Source organism: Sorex fumeus, unplaced genomic scaffold (genome assembly GCF_029834395.1).
Source record: "Sorex fumeus unplaced genomic scaffold, SorFum_2.1 ptg000009l, whole genome shotgun sequence".
Classification (NCBI taxonomy): domain Eukaryota; kingdom Metazoa; phylum Chordata; class Mammalia; order Eulipotyphla; family Soricidae; genus Sorex; species Sorex fumeus.
Window position 1 is genome coordinate 15857217 of NW_026606066.1, and position 12497 is coordinate 15869713.

Here is a 12497-nt window from a genome sequence, read left to right on the forward strand (position 1 = left end):
ATAAACATAACTGTAAATATTATTTCCGGTATAATTGATATTTAAATCAGTAAGCATGAATGAAAAGGATTATCCTCTATAATGTATATGATCCTCCAAATTCCAGTAGGCGGGGGTCACACCCACCACCTGGCCCCCTGGCGCCGTGTAATCCCATCAGCGGCCAAGACTCAGAGACTATAAAATCCAGATCCCGGACGAGAACAGTGCAGTCTCTGCCCCCGCGCCTGGGTGTTCCTTCCCGGAGTCCCTTGGAGGGGAGCGGGTTGAGCTTTCCTCCCCGCCCCGACCAGGGCTACAGCAGCTGAAGACCTCCAGGACCAGCCACCACCATGCTGAGACCACTCTCCGCACACATGAAGGTACTGGCAGAGGGACAAAGCCACGCGGGTTCCGGGGCCGAGACCTCCAAGCCTACTCGAATTGGAGTCGAGCATCTTCCACCCAGATCCTCCAAATTCCAGTAGGCGGGGGTCACACCCACCACCTGGCCCCCTGGTGCCGTGTAATCCCATCAGCGGCCAAGACTCAGAGACTATAAAATCCAGATCCTGGAACCGCGCGGCCGCATTCGCAGCCGCGTGACAACTTAACAAAATTTTTTTTTTTATGACATCTTATTGTCTTATTCCTACTTTGGACAAACTTGCAGGCTATCGAATGTAGCCTGCCCACAGGGCAGAGTCTGGCAAACTCCCCGTGGCATACCAAATATGCCAAATACCAGTAACAATGATGGGTCTCATTCTCCTAAATAGCCTTGAATATAATCTCAGGGCTAGGATGAAAGAGACGTTACTGGGGCCTGCTCGAGGCAATCGACGAATAACAGGATGATGAAATGAAAAATGAAAAAATGTATATGAATAGATAGTTAAGTCTATAAATGGACATGTCCTTTTTTCTTAACAGAAAATATGCTTTTGGAATAAAGTAGAGAGATATAGACTGTAAAATATTCTATTTTTTAAATAGACTACAAAACATACCTTCTTGTCTACCTAGTTTATCAATCTATGTTAAACTTAAGAGTCAGCTAAAAATTTGTTGCCTTAACTGTGATATTTAAATAAAGCTGGTCCTGAGTGATGATAACCACTTGATGCTATTGTCCACTGCACTACATTTTCCTATAAATAAGTAAAGTTTATAAGTTCTAGGGCAGTGCGAGTCAAATGCCCTACGCACTGTACTATTTCTCTTTGGCCCCCTAAACATGATTATCATGTTGCAATCACACAAATCACACAAATCATCCTGTTATTCGTCGATTGCCTCGAGCAGGCCCCAGTAACGTCTCTTTCATGCTAGCCCTGAGATTATATTCAAGGCTTTTTAGGAGAATGAGACCCATCATTGTTACTGGTATTTGGCATATTGTGTACGCCATGGGGAGTTTGCCAGACTCGCTGTGTGGGCAGGCTACATTTGGTAGCCTGCCAGTTTGTCCAAAGTAGGAATGAGATAATAAGATGTCATAATAAGATGTCCCACCCAGTTGGTGGGTGTGACCCCCACCTACTGGAATTTGGAGGATCTGGGTGGAGGATGCTCGGCCCCAAACCGAGTAGGCTTGGAGATCTCGGCCCCGGAACCCGCATGGCTTTGTCCCTCTGCCAGTACCTTCATGTGTGCGGAGAGTGGTCTCAGCATGGTGGTGGCTGATCCTGGAGGTCTTTGGCTGCCGGAGCCCTGGGCGGGGCGGGAAGGAAAGCTCAACCCCGTCCCCTCCAAGGGGCCCCGGCGAGGACAGCCAGGAGCGGGGGCAGGAGACTGCACTGTTCTCTTCCGGGAGCTGGTTTTTATAGTCTTTGAGTCTTGGCCGTTGATGGGATTACACGGCGCCAGGGGGCCAGTTGGTGGGTGTGACCCCCGCCTACTGGAATTTGGAGGATCTGGGTGGAGGATGCTCGGCCCAAATCCGAGTAGGCTTGGAGATCTCAGCCCCAGAACCCGCATGGCTTTGTCCCTCTGCCAGTACCTTCATGTGTGCAGAGAGTGGTCTCAGCATGGTGGTGGCTGGTCCTGGAGGTCCTTCGGCTGCCGGAGACATGTTGAAATATTTTTGTAATTTGTTTTCACTCTCTAATGCATCCTTTTTTCTCAGACATACTGAGGGCTATTCCTTATAAAACTTCACACTTTGATAATCTTGCAAAGTAATATGTCCTTTTTTATAAGTAAGCATGTCAAATATATAGCAAGTTTTTCAAAGAAATTATGTATTTGGGAAATTATGCTAAAATAATAAAGCATTTACAACTGTTATTCAAAGTGGAGAAAAAACAAGGGAATAATTGGCAGAGTGATTGACAAGATGACCTACTTAGCTATTATTCCCAACTCTAATTTTAGTTTATTAAGAAGCTTTTAATACTGTGATTAATTTTTTTTTAAAAAACCTTCCACATGTAAAGTATTTCTTTTTAGTATAGCTGATATGTAAATATTTCTCAACAATCTTACTGTTAATCTAACCAATCAAATTTCTTTTCTTAGTTGTCTCCGAGGCAACCAGTATAACTTCAGAAATTGATAGGAGAGTGTGGAAGGAAAAGAAATAGGGTAGCCAAGTCCCCATTTCAATGTCTACAAGGGCATTATTAGATTACAGGAGGATTGATATGTACAGATTTATTTCATAAGGATCATTTCAAAACTCCTACAGGAATAAGACTTATATCACTTTGTAAGCTTTTGTTCTCATATGGGGGTAAAATGTCTGTTGGAAAACCTTAAGTCTTCATTGCATATACGTGGAGAATTTTGACTTTTTTTTTCTTTTTTTTTTACAGATTGCTATGACAGTTTTGCTTGGGCCAACTTATTCCCTTTCCAAAGCCTATTTTGTAACATAGCACTCCTTTCCATTTAGAAAAAAAATTCTTTAGAATTTCACCTTTCGGGTAGTTAAGATCTACTAAACTAAACGAAACCTTCTGTGTAAACTTTCCTGTTTCTTTTAATAGCTTTTACTTTATTCTCAATGGAAAGGAGGACAGTTTCTCAGAATTTTTAGTGAACAAGCAAATAAATAGTACCCCCCCAGACACACATATTAAAATTCTAACATATAAAATAGAAAGTAGATCTTCCTAAGCTTCCAGTGAGGAACCATAAGGTTTTCCTTATGCTGACCACCTAGTAACTACTTCTTCCTACATTTTTCTAAGTATTAATAGTTTCTCCAAAGTAATCCAGCTTGCAAAGCAGAGGAGACAGAACCGCTGTAGAGAGCAGTTATGACAATCACACATTCTTCCACATTCTGCAATCCTGGCAATAGCAATGGCAACCTGTTTTGTCATTTCTTACCCAGTACTAGGTAAGAGCAAATAGTAGACTAGCACCCTTCACACTGGCACTCCTGATGTCTACTGTGTTCATTTGTTCTACTGCTGGTAAAAATTCCCATAATTAATTGGTATCTCACCCCTACTTTGCCGCAACAAGACGTGTGTGTGTGTGTGTGTGTGTGTGTGTGTGTGTTTACTTTTTGGTTCGGGGCCACACCTGCTATGCTTCAGAGCTATTCGCATGCTGCTGTATGTTCTGGAACCTGCTATGCTCTGAGAACAGTGACATGCCAGATCTAACCAGGGTCTGGGTATGGAACATACAAAGCAAACAAACACCTAAACCTATGTTGTACTCTCTTTCTTTTAACACTTTTGGTGCAAATTCAGATAAAAAAAAATCCACAGCCAAATTGTAGCAGTATCAGCAATAGGAGCAACTTTCATGGCCCTCAAATGTTTGTGTTGCTCTTAACCCTGAAGAGGTACAAGGGTGGGAAATATATATAAAAAAATGGGCAACCTACTAAAACCGCCTTTTAGTCAGATCAGAAAGTTGAAACTTTAGAAAATAGAGGTTCGGGACAGGGTTACAGAGAGGAGAACCTGAAGAAAAGGGACCTTTGAATTTCTGTATTCAGTTTTGAGATGACTTCCAAGTAGAGCTACATGAATCAAACCATTTGAAATCAATACAACAAAGACTGAAGTACTAAAGTGCAGAGTAAAATTTGAACAGGTTCCAGATAAGCCCTTGAGTGGTTGGGATATATCAGGAAAGGGCATATTAGGAATGCAAATTTGTTTGAGAACTTAACTTTTACTGAACTACATTATATATAACTGGAATTATTTGTTATATTAATTAGAATGTTCATTATATTTAACTGGAATGGCTGCTTTTAAAAACAATCAACTTTCTTCAGATTTAGACTTAGAGTCTCATAATGTAATACAATTTCCGAGCTGTAATAGTCAAAAGTTCAGGATATAATTCAAAATTAGTGGTCAGGAGAATTACTCAAAGGGCTGAGCAAATACTTTGCATGTAGAAGGCCAGGGTTCAATTCCAGGTACCATATGGTTCCCTGAACACTGTCAAGAGTGACCCCTGAGCCCAGGGCCAGGAGTTGTCCCCTAACACTGCTGAGTGAATAAATTGTAGTAGACATGTTGCATTACAACAGCTAGACTGAGATATACTTTAAGGATTGAATTTGCAAGATTTACTTATAGATTTTATTTATGTAGGAGAAAACTTATAAGAACTGTTCCAAATATTTTGCCATCTATTTAAGAACAGAAGGAGAAAATTTCTGAGAGGTATCAAGAAAGCAGATTTAAATATATGTATTTGAGATACATAAGTGGAGATCCCAAGTAAGCACTGGGTCCATGATTTTGAATTTTAGGGAGAGTATTAGGCAAGGAGATTAATTTGATAATTATTACCTTATTAAAGGAATTTAGAGCAAAGGGTAAGATCTAGTTAGTGATTATTAATGTTATGGTAACATTAAGATATAGATTCATCTAATCTGTTTAGTTAGAGTTTGAAATATCCAGATTTCTGCAGGATTACTGAGGGTTTCATTGGCATAAAAAACTCACAATAAAAATTTCACCAGCAAGAGACTGGAAAGATATTGTAGTATTGCAGCTGGCAGAGTACTTGCCTTGCATATGGCAGACCTGGAATAATCTTAAGAACCCCTGAGTTCCCTTAGATGTGATCCCTAAAAGCAGAGCCAGAAGTCTGCCCTCAGAACTTCTGTGTGTGACTCCAAAGCAAAAAATAAAATAAAACACAAAAGATGCCAACAATCATAGCAACAAATACTATAGTGATATTGAAAAATGAAGGTGTAAATAAAATAACAATGTGACAAAATTTTAGCTTAAAATTTGTCATCAGGTTTCATCTTGAATATCCAGAAAGACTAAGGTTCATGAGACATTCTCCAATCACAATTAATATATAAAAATAATTCAGTTTATCTCTTTTAAATGCATTATTTAACCATCACTTTATCTGAGTAAGAAAAGTTCTTTCTGTTCTCCACGTAGATACACTGAGGTTAAGAGCCTTGCCCAATGTCACATGTAAATGATACAATTAAGATCAGAGGTATGTAGGAATGGTTATTAAAAATAAATAAAATGAAAGAAGTTGGTAGATGTCTAATCTATTGACACAAGAAAGCATGGGAAAAAAATTAAATACATTAAGACAAAATAAATGTTAAATTCCTATTCTCTTGGGATTTAGATTTTTAGATTTATACATACTTAGATTAGAAAAGGAACTCCCTCAGCAAACAAACTGGGGCTAGCATGATATTGGTAATAAAGGTTTGATGGAGTAGAGTGGAAATATTTACACACGTTGAATCCCAAATGTAGGTTTAAGATGAATAGAAGTGGTTGGAACAAAGTCATGGAACCATATAAACCTTTGATTACAAAGTGAAGTTTCCGGAAGGAATTTTTAAAAAATATATTTCATGAAAATTAGTTTCATATTGATCCTCTCAGTTGATTTACTAAGACCTGGGGAATGATCGATCAATATAGCAATTTTCCTGGGAGCTGGAGCAATAGCACAGTAGGGAGGGCATTTGACTTGCATGTGGCCAGCCTAAGTTGGATTCCCAGCATCCCATATGGTCCCTGAGCACTTCCAGGAGTAATTCCTGAGTGCAGAGCCAGGAGTAACCCCTATGTATTGCCAGGTGTGACTCCGTCCCCCCCCAAAAAAAAGACTTGCCTGTTTTATGCCTGGACAAGAACAGAAACAGTAATGATCCCCTACCCCCAACAATCCCCTTCTTACTTGGAGACTATTTAAGAGAATTATTCAACAAATACTTCTTAAAACCTAGTGACTGAATTAATGATTACCAGAAAGTAAGTATTATACTAAACCTTTATTTCCTTTGTTTTGGGGCCACAACAACCAGCAGTATTCAGGATTTACTCCAAGCTCTGTGCTCAGGGATCATTCCTGGTGAGATCCAGAAACAATAAGGGGTGCCAGGGATTGAGTCAATATAGGTTACATGCAAGACAAGTACTCTATTTACTGTACTTTCTCTCTGGTCCTTCATATTGAACATTCAATCTACCTTATATGAGCCCTATCTTAAGCTAATCATTAAATCATTTTACAGTCAGACAAAGTGCCAGCTATGAAAAAGAACATTTGAGAGATGACAAAGAAGCTGTGTCTATGAAAATACTTAAAATACATCTGAATCACTATACAAATAGAAACCACTATAAATTTTATTTGAAATCCATTTGGAAACAATGTGAAATTCATTACCAAGGAAAGAAAATCGTTAGGAGGAAAATATGGCATTAGTATTATTCTGTTCTGAAAGAAAGAAAATAAAAAGTAATTGTACCTGAAGAAGTATTCATAAATTTTACTCTATTATTAATATAAAAAATTAAAAGCACATAAAAAGGAGAAAAAGCACTAAGAGTGAATCATGCTTGGACATTTTTGCTTCTAAGTTTTTGCTTTTGCCCCTATAAAATAAATGAGGCATAAAGTAACACTATAGTAAATCACCTTATCTCAAAAAGTATAATATAAAAAATAATAAAGCAATATATGCTCAATGATATCTCATGGTTACATTATACTGCTCATATTTAATTTATATTTCCTCTGAAACCCTTTTTGTGCCTTTACCATTTATAATTTATCATATTTCTAATGAATCTCCTCATAGTTTCCTGAAATGCTTGGTAACTATCCTGTTGTTTTCTGCAGAAATGGTTTTGAAAACCAGTCAGAGATTCCTAAACATGCCTCTAATAAGTGCCTTGCGCCCTCAGAAATGTCTCTTGAGCCATTGTCCAAGTTAACACTGAGAAAGAAGATTTAATGATCTGTCTCTTGAGATTTTTCTGCTAGTTTCCAGGTATGAAGAAAGTACACAATAATTCCTTTATTAAATGCTTGTGACATGCTTTTTTACTGTTGATATACTAAAGAAAGGCAATTTCCCAACAATCCATACTTTCTTCTATCTGCAAAAATACCCCTGAGAAAGGAAAGAATTTCTTTGACATCTTAACAACTGTAAGGAGGTACTACTGATGCAGATACTAAGCATACAGAAATCAAACTTGCTATCTCACTATTTAAATAAATTAGGCTACTTCTTAAACAGATGCTATTTTGTGAACTAAATTGTATGACCTTTACACATATACTACAGCTATCTCAATTTGTCTTAACACTTCATTTCTTAAACATATACTATTTTTATTTATGAATATAAAGCATTTGTCTCAATATTGGGTTACACAGATGAGATGAGAAAGAGAAGAATATATGTGACAAAATCATATTAAAAAAGCAAGAATAATTGAAATTATAATTAGCTCTTCGTTGTAATATTCTGGCCATCAGTAAGTGTTTTCTGAGACAAATATCCTCTAAGCTCAGGTAAAGTCTCTTGCTCAACCAGGCTTCTTGAATAGGAAGAAGTTAAAAAACAGACAGAACAGTGCAGTGTTATAGTGCTACTGTTTTAGCAAACTTTCTGTCAACATCTATACCAGTTACATACTGAGAAATAAATGTATGATGTAAGCAAGAATTATTTGATTGTTGAAAGAAATGGACTAATTTATGAAAATATATCAAAATAATACTATTTAACCCATGCAAACTTTGATACAATGGAACAAAGAAGGCAAAGGAGTAGAGAAGGGGAAGTTGGAAGAGAAACAATGTTCTAAATAAGAGGAGATAAAAACATAAAACCAACTTCTATTTGGAGTAAATAATTTCTCTTTTTGTAGCATTTCACCTAAAATTCATACAAGATACAAGAGTTCTATGAACCCATCAGTTCATTCGTTAGCGACTACAAAGCCCTTCAATTCAAAGCTTTCTAAAATTAATAATTAGAAATAGCCCTTCTGCTAAAGAACAAATACTTATTATTAATTAGATTAAATTAATACAAATTAGATTATTTTAGGTGGAATCCAGAAGAATTAAACATATTAGGTACATATAGGTTGGTCAGATATATTTTTATTGCATTAGATCCTTTTAAAATGTGGACACATTACTTATGTGGGCACATTTTATATTTAGTGTTAGTATACAATTCTTTTACAAGAAATAAAAATAAATGATACCAGATCAAGGTATATGTTGAGAAGTATATACCTGAGTTAATAGATTTTCCCTCAAATAGTGAAAATAGACAGAGGAAACATTTAGATATACCAAATTTGCTATATTTTTCAAGCAATTGAGAAGACTGGCATGTTGTCTGTTGTGAACAGAGTCAACCTTTTACTTCAATTCCGAATAATGTTATTTTACCTGACAACTTTCTCCTCCAAATCACCTCTAAATTCTTCCACCAGGTAAACACTTGTTTTCGCCTCTCTGTGTTTGTTTAAGTACTTTTTCATATACTGGCACACAGATGCCTCAGGAATATATATTTATATGTGTGTCTATATTTACAGATATATAAAATTTAATAATTAATGCACATATCTTATTAATAAGAATTAATACTCAGTACTCAGTAACAACAAGTCTCACAATGGACACGTTACTGGTGCCCACTCGAGAAAATCGATGAACAACAGAACAGTGCTACAGTGCTACTATTTTAATGTCTTTTTCCTCATGGAAGAGAGGATGGATATCTGGAGTATGGCACAGCCAGAAGCAAACCACAGGAGCTACAGAAACTCAGAAAAAGAAAGCACTAGTATCAGCACTGTGCTTGAAATCTTCTCTATTAAAGTTATTGTGAGGTTATCCTCCTGGCAACATTCACCTCTAACATCCCTGTGGTTAAACCGAAAAGTTGCTTCCACTTATTCAATACACAAAAAAATTATCGATAGACTTCTATATGGAATCCTTCCTCAAATTATATAAATCTCTAGTTTGATTCAGGTGTAAACCAAATGTTTCATGAAACTAGTTAACCAAGACCTTTTGTACATGTGGGACAATTGACAAATCATGAACTTTCCCACCACCAGTTCTGTCAATAAATTTAATCTCACTTAAAACATTTAACTTTATTATAAAAGCTATTTTATCAGAAATACTATCTTAATATATTACACCATCATTGCTTTTAATAAAATGTGTCAGTAAACACTTTTAAAAATTTGCCAGATACTATACACATACCTCAAGTTTCACTGTTTTGCAGCACATTATCAAGCAGAGCTTAACAATATGGAACAGCCTGATTTTCTTATGGCAAATTTGTTGTGGTTCACTGAATGTAATTGAAATTTGTAACAAACTTACAATTAAGCACACAAGAGCTTACTCACTACTCTTTTCATAATGCTTTAAATACCTTCTTAAGGGTGAGAAAAACAAATAATCCATCATTTACTAACATGCTTTTTCAAAAACACTGACTCAACTATTTAACTTTGTTTTGTCATTAGATAATAAATATTTTGCACTTTTGGATACATAGTATCCACAGCAAAAAGAAAGTTTTTTAATAGGAGGCCATATTTAGCTTTAAAGTAGAGTCTTTATAGTTTAAGTCACAAAATACATGGTTTATTTAATTATAATAGAACAATCAGTGATACTAAAATAAAACTTTAGTTTTATAATTAGAACTAAGATACAAAGCAAGAAACTGTGAAATTACAAAAACTTTCAACATGAATTTTAGCTTAAGATGGAAGAAAAACTTTTTACCAATGAAATTTTCCAAACTGAACTGACCCAAGACTGAACAACAGTGCCATTACCTATTCTAGTTTTCTTCCATCTGTCTCTTAACTGTCTAGATTTTTATTTCCGATGTCAAGTTTTCTCTTTTTGAGCAATACACTTTTTTGACAGTAGAGGGCACTTTAAATTTAGACAAAGCCTAAGAAATCTCTGAATCTTCATTCAGAGAGCTTTTGTTTGATTATGAAGAAATAAAATGCAATTTTAGTCTACATTTTGAATGACACATATTTTTAACTATGTGGTGAATAATATTTCAATTACGTAAAATAAGTTTTTCATGTTATGTTATTTATAAGGATATCATAGTCTGAATGTCATGCATTATAACTATAACTAGAGAAGATGAGTCTAACAAATTAGACTCAATTCATGAATGAATAATATTTTGATCATTCTCTGAAGGGATGAACTCTATGTACACATTAAATATATACATCAAAATCAAATAAAAATATATACACCATAAATATATAAAAAGCCTTAAGTGATATCCGAGACAAAAAAGCAGTTTATTCAATCCATTATAAAAACATAATGCTTTATCATACTTCTTCTTTAGAAAGTCTCTTAAATACTATTCTTGTAAAACACAAGTTTTCATTTACTGTCATATTAATTTACAAAAAATTTTCACACTAAAATAGTAAAATGATGTAATAGTCAATTATTTTAATTTTTATTAAGTATATCATTTTCAAATACTGGTAAAATGCTACATCATATTGCTGAAATCAACTATGTAAAATATTTTATCTATATGTATATGAATTTTAAATAAATATATTGACTATATTCATATAAAAAATGACATAATTATTTCTTTCAAAGAATCAAAAAAATGTAATGTATTTTGAAATTTCAGAATAGAAAATTACTTCGAATATACTTTGACTTTGTATTAGGTAATTTCCTCTTTTAACTTAAGATACATACTTCCACTCTTAAAAAAGAAAATATCTGTACATAGTTTAACCTATTACCATATGTATGCAAATTTAGAAGTTTGACAATTACTCTTTTCAAGCAAAATCCACCCACTTAAGGCTAGTTATGAGACTGGTAGTTTCCAAACCATGCCAAAATCTTCCATTTTGCATTTAGGAGATCGTATTTAATACAGAATAAATTTATTTCTTTAACAGGCATGTGAAAAATATGCCACAATCACCATGCTTAAATATGTTGGTGTGTGGGAGACACATATTTATATAGCAAAGTTCAAGTTCATATTTGTGAAATATTGAAAAGTTTTAGGCAGAATCTAAAGGTACTTGGGGTAGGTTTAGTGACAGCAAGCAGAGCGGCTCTAAATGCCAAGAAGTGTACAATTAGTTTTGCTTGAGTATTACACAGAGGACAGCAATCCATACTGAGAGAGAAAAAAAGTTGTATTGATTTTTTTGGTTTATCTAAATAAGGAAAATAAAATTGAAAGCTCACCCTGACTTCTAAAAACACGAGAAAACAGAACATAAAGATGCGTGTCTCACATCTAACCTTGCCCTGTGTAATTTTCATAAATGAAGAGCAAATAAACAGCAATTGTCACTACTCTAAATGCACTGCGGGGTTTCGTAATATTTATCTTTACTCCTTCCCTCATTTATTACTGCCGGTAAACTATGTATTTGCCACTAACACTGAATGGATTTGAAACAGTAAGTGTAACAGGCTAAAATGGACAGTGCCTATTATCTCTTCCCTTTTCTCTCTTGCCCTCTTATGGCCTATAACTTCATTCAATCTGTGGCTACATTTATGTTCCTTTTACAACAAAAAGGGTCACAGTGTTGTTTCTCATAATACTGAAATTGCCTAATTTGTTCATTTCCTTTCAGCGCCTTAGAGCTGGGCACCCTCTCAAGTTATGCCTGGGTTGATCGCATCAACTTGGAAAATTAAGGTCCTGTTTTAGAGACTCCCCAGCACCCTGCGCTGGGTTTTTGCAGAGGCTGCGGGTAGCCGAGGCCTCATGTCTCGCGGCCTTCGGACACGCAGACACTCGCCCCGGGAGCCCCGGCCACCTCCGACCACAAGTCCCGGGTGTCATTCGCGTGCACCGCGGAAAAAGAGAAAGCCGGCTTTGCCCAGCCAAGACCAGGCGGCCGGGAGCAGCCGGTCAGCTGACGCTGAGAAGGCCCGAGTGAAGGAATGAGAAGAATGTGCTTGCTCAGAAGATGGGCGCGATAGGGACTCCCCACTCTGACCCCCGGAGCGGGCGAGCGCGGGGGAGCGGTCCAGCCTCCCCACAGCTGTTGCCACTCGGGCTGTCACCGTGGCGGCCGCTGCCCGCGACCGCGCCGCCGGGATGGTGATTGCCGCTGCTGGCCACGGCAGCTGCTTCTGCCTTGACTGTTGCCCCTGACCCTTCTGCGATTTCTTCCTTGATTTTAGCATCAGCCTTCCCACCCCCATCCCACCCCCCAACCCCGCTCTTG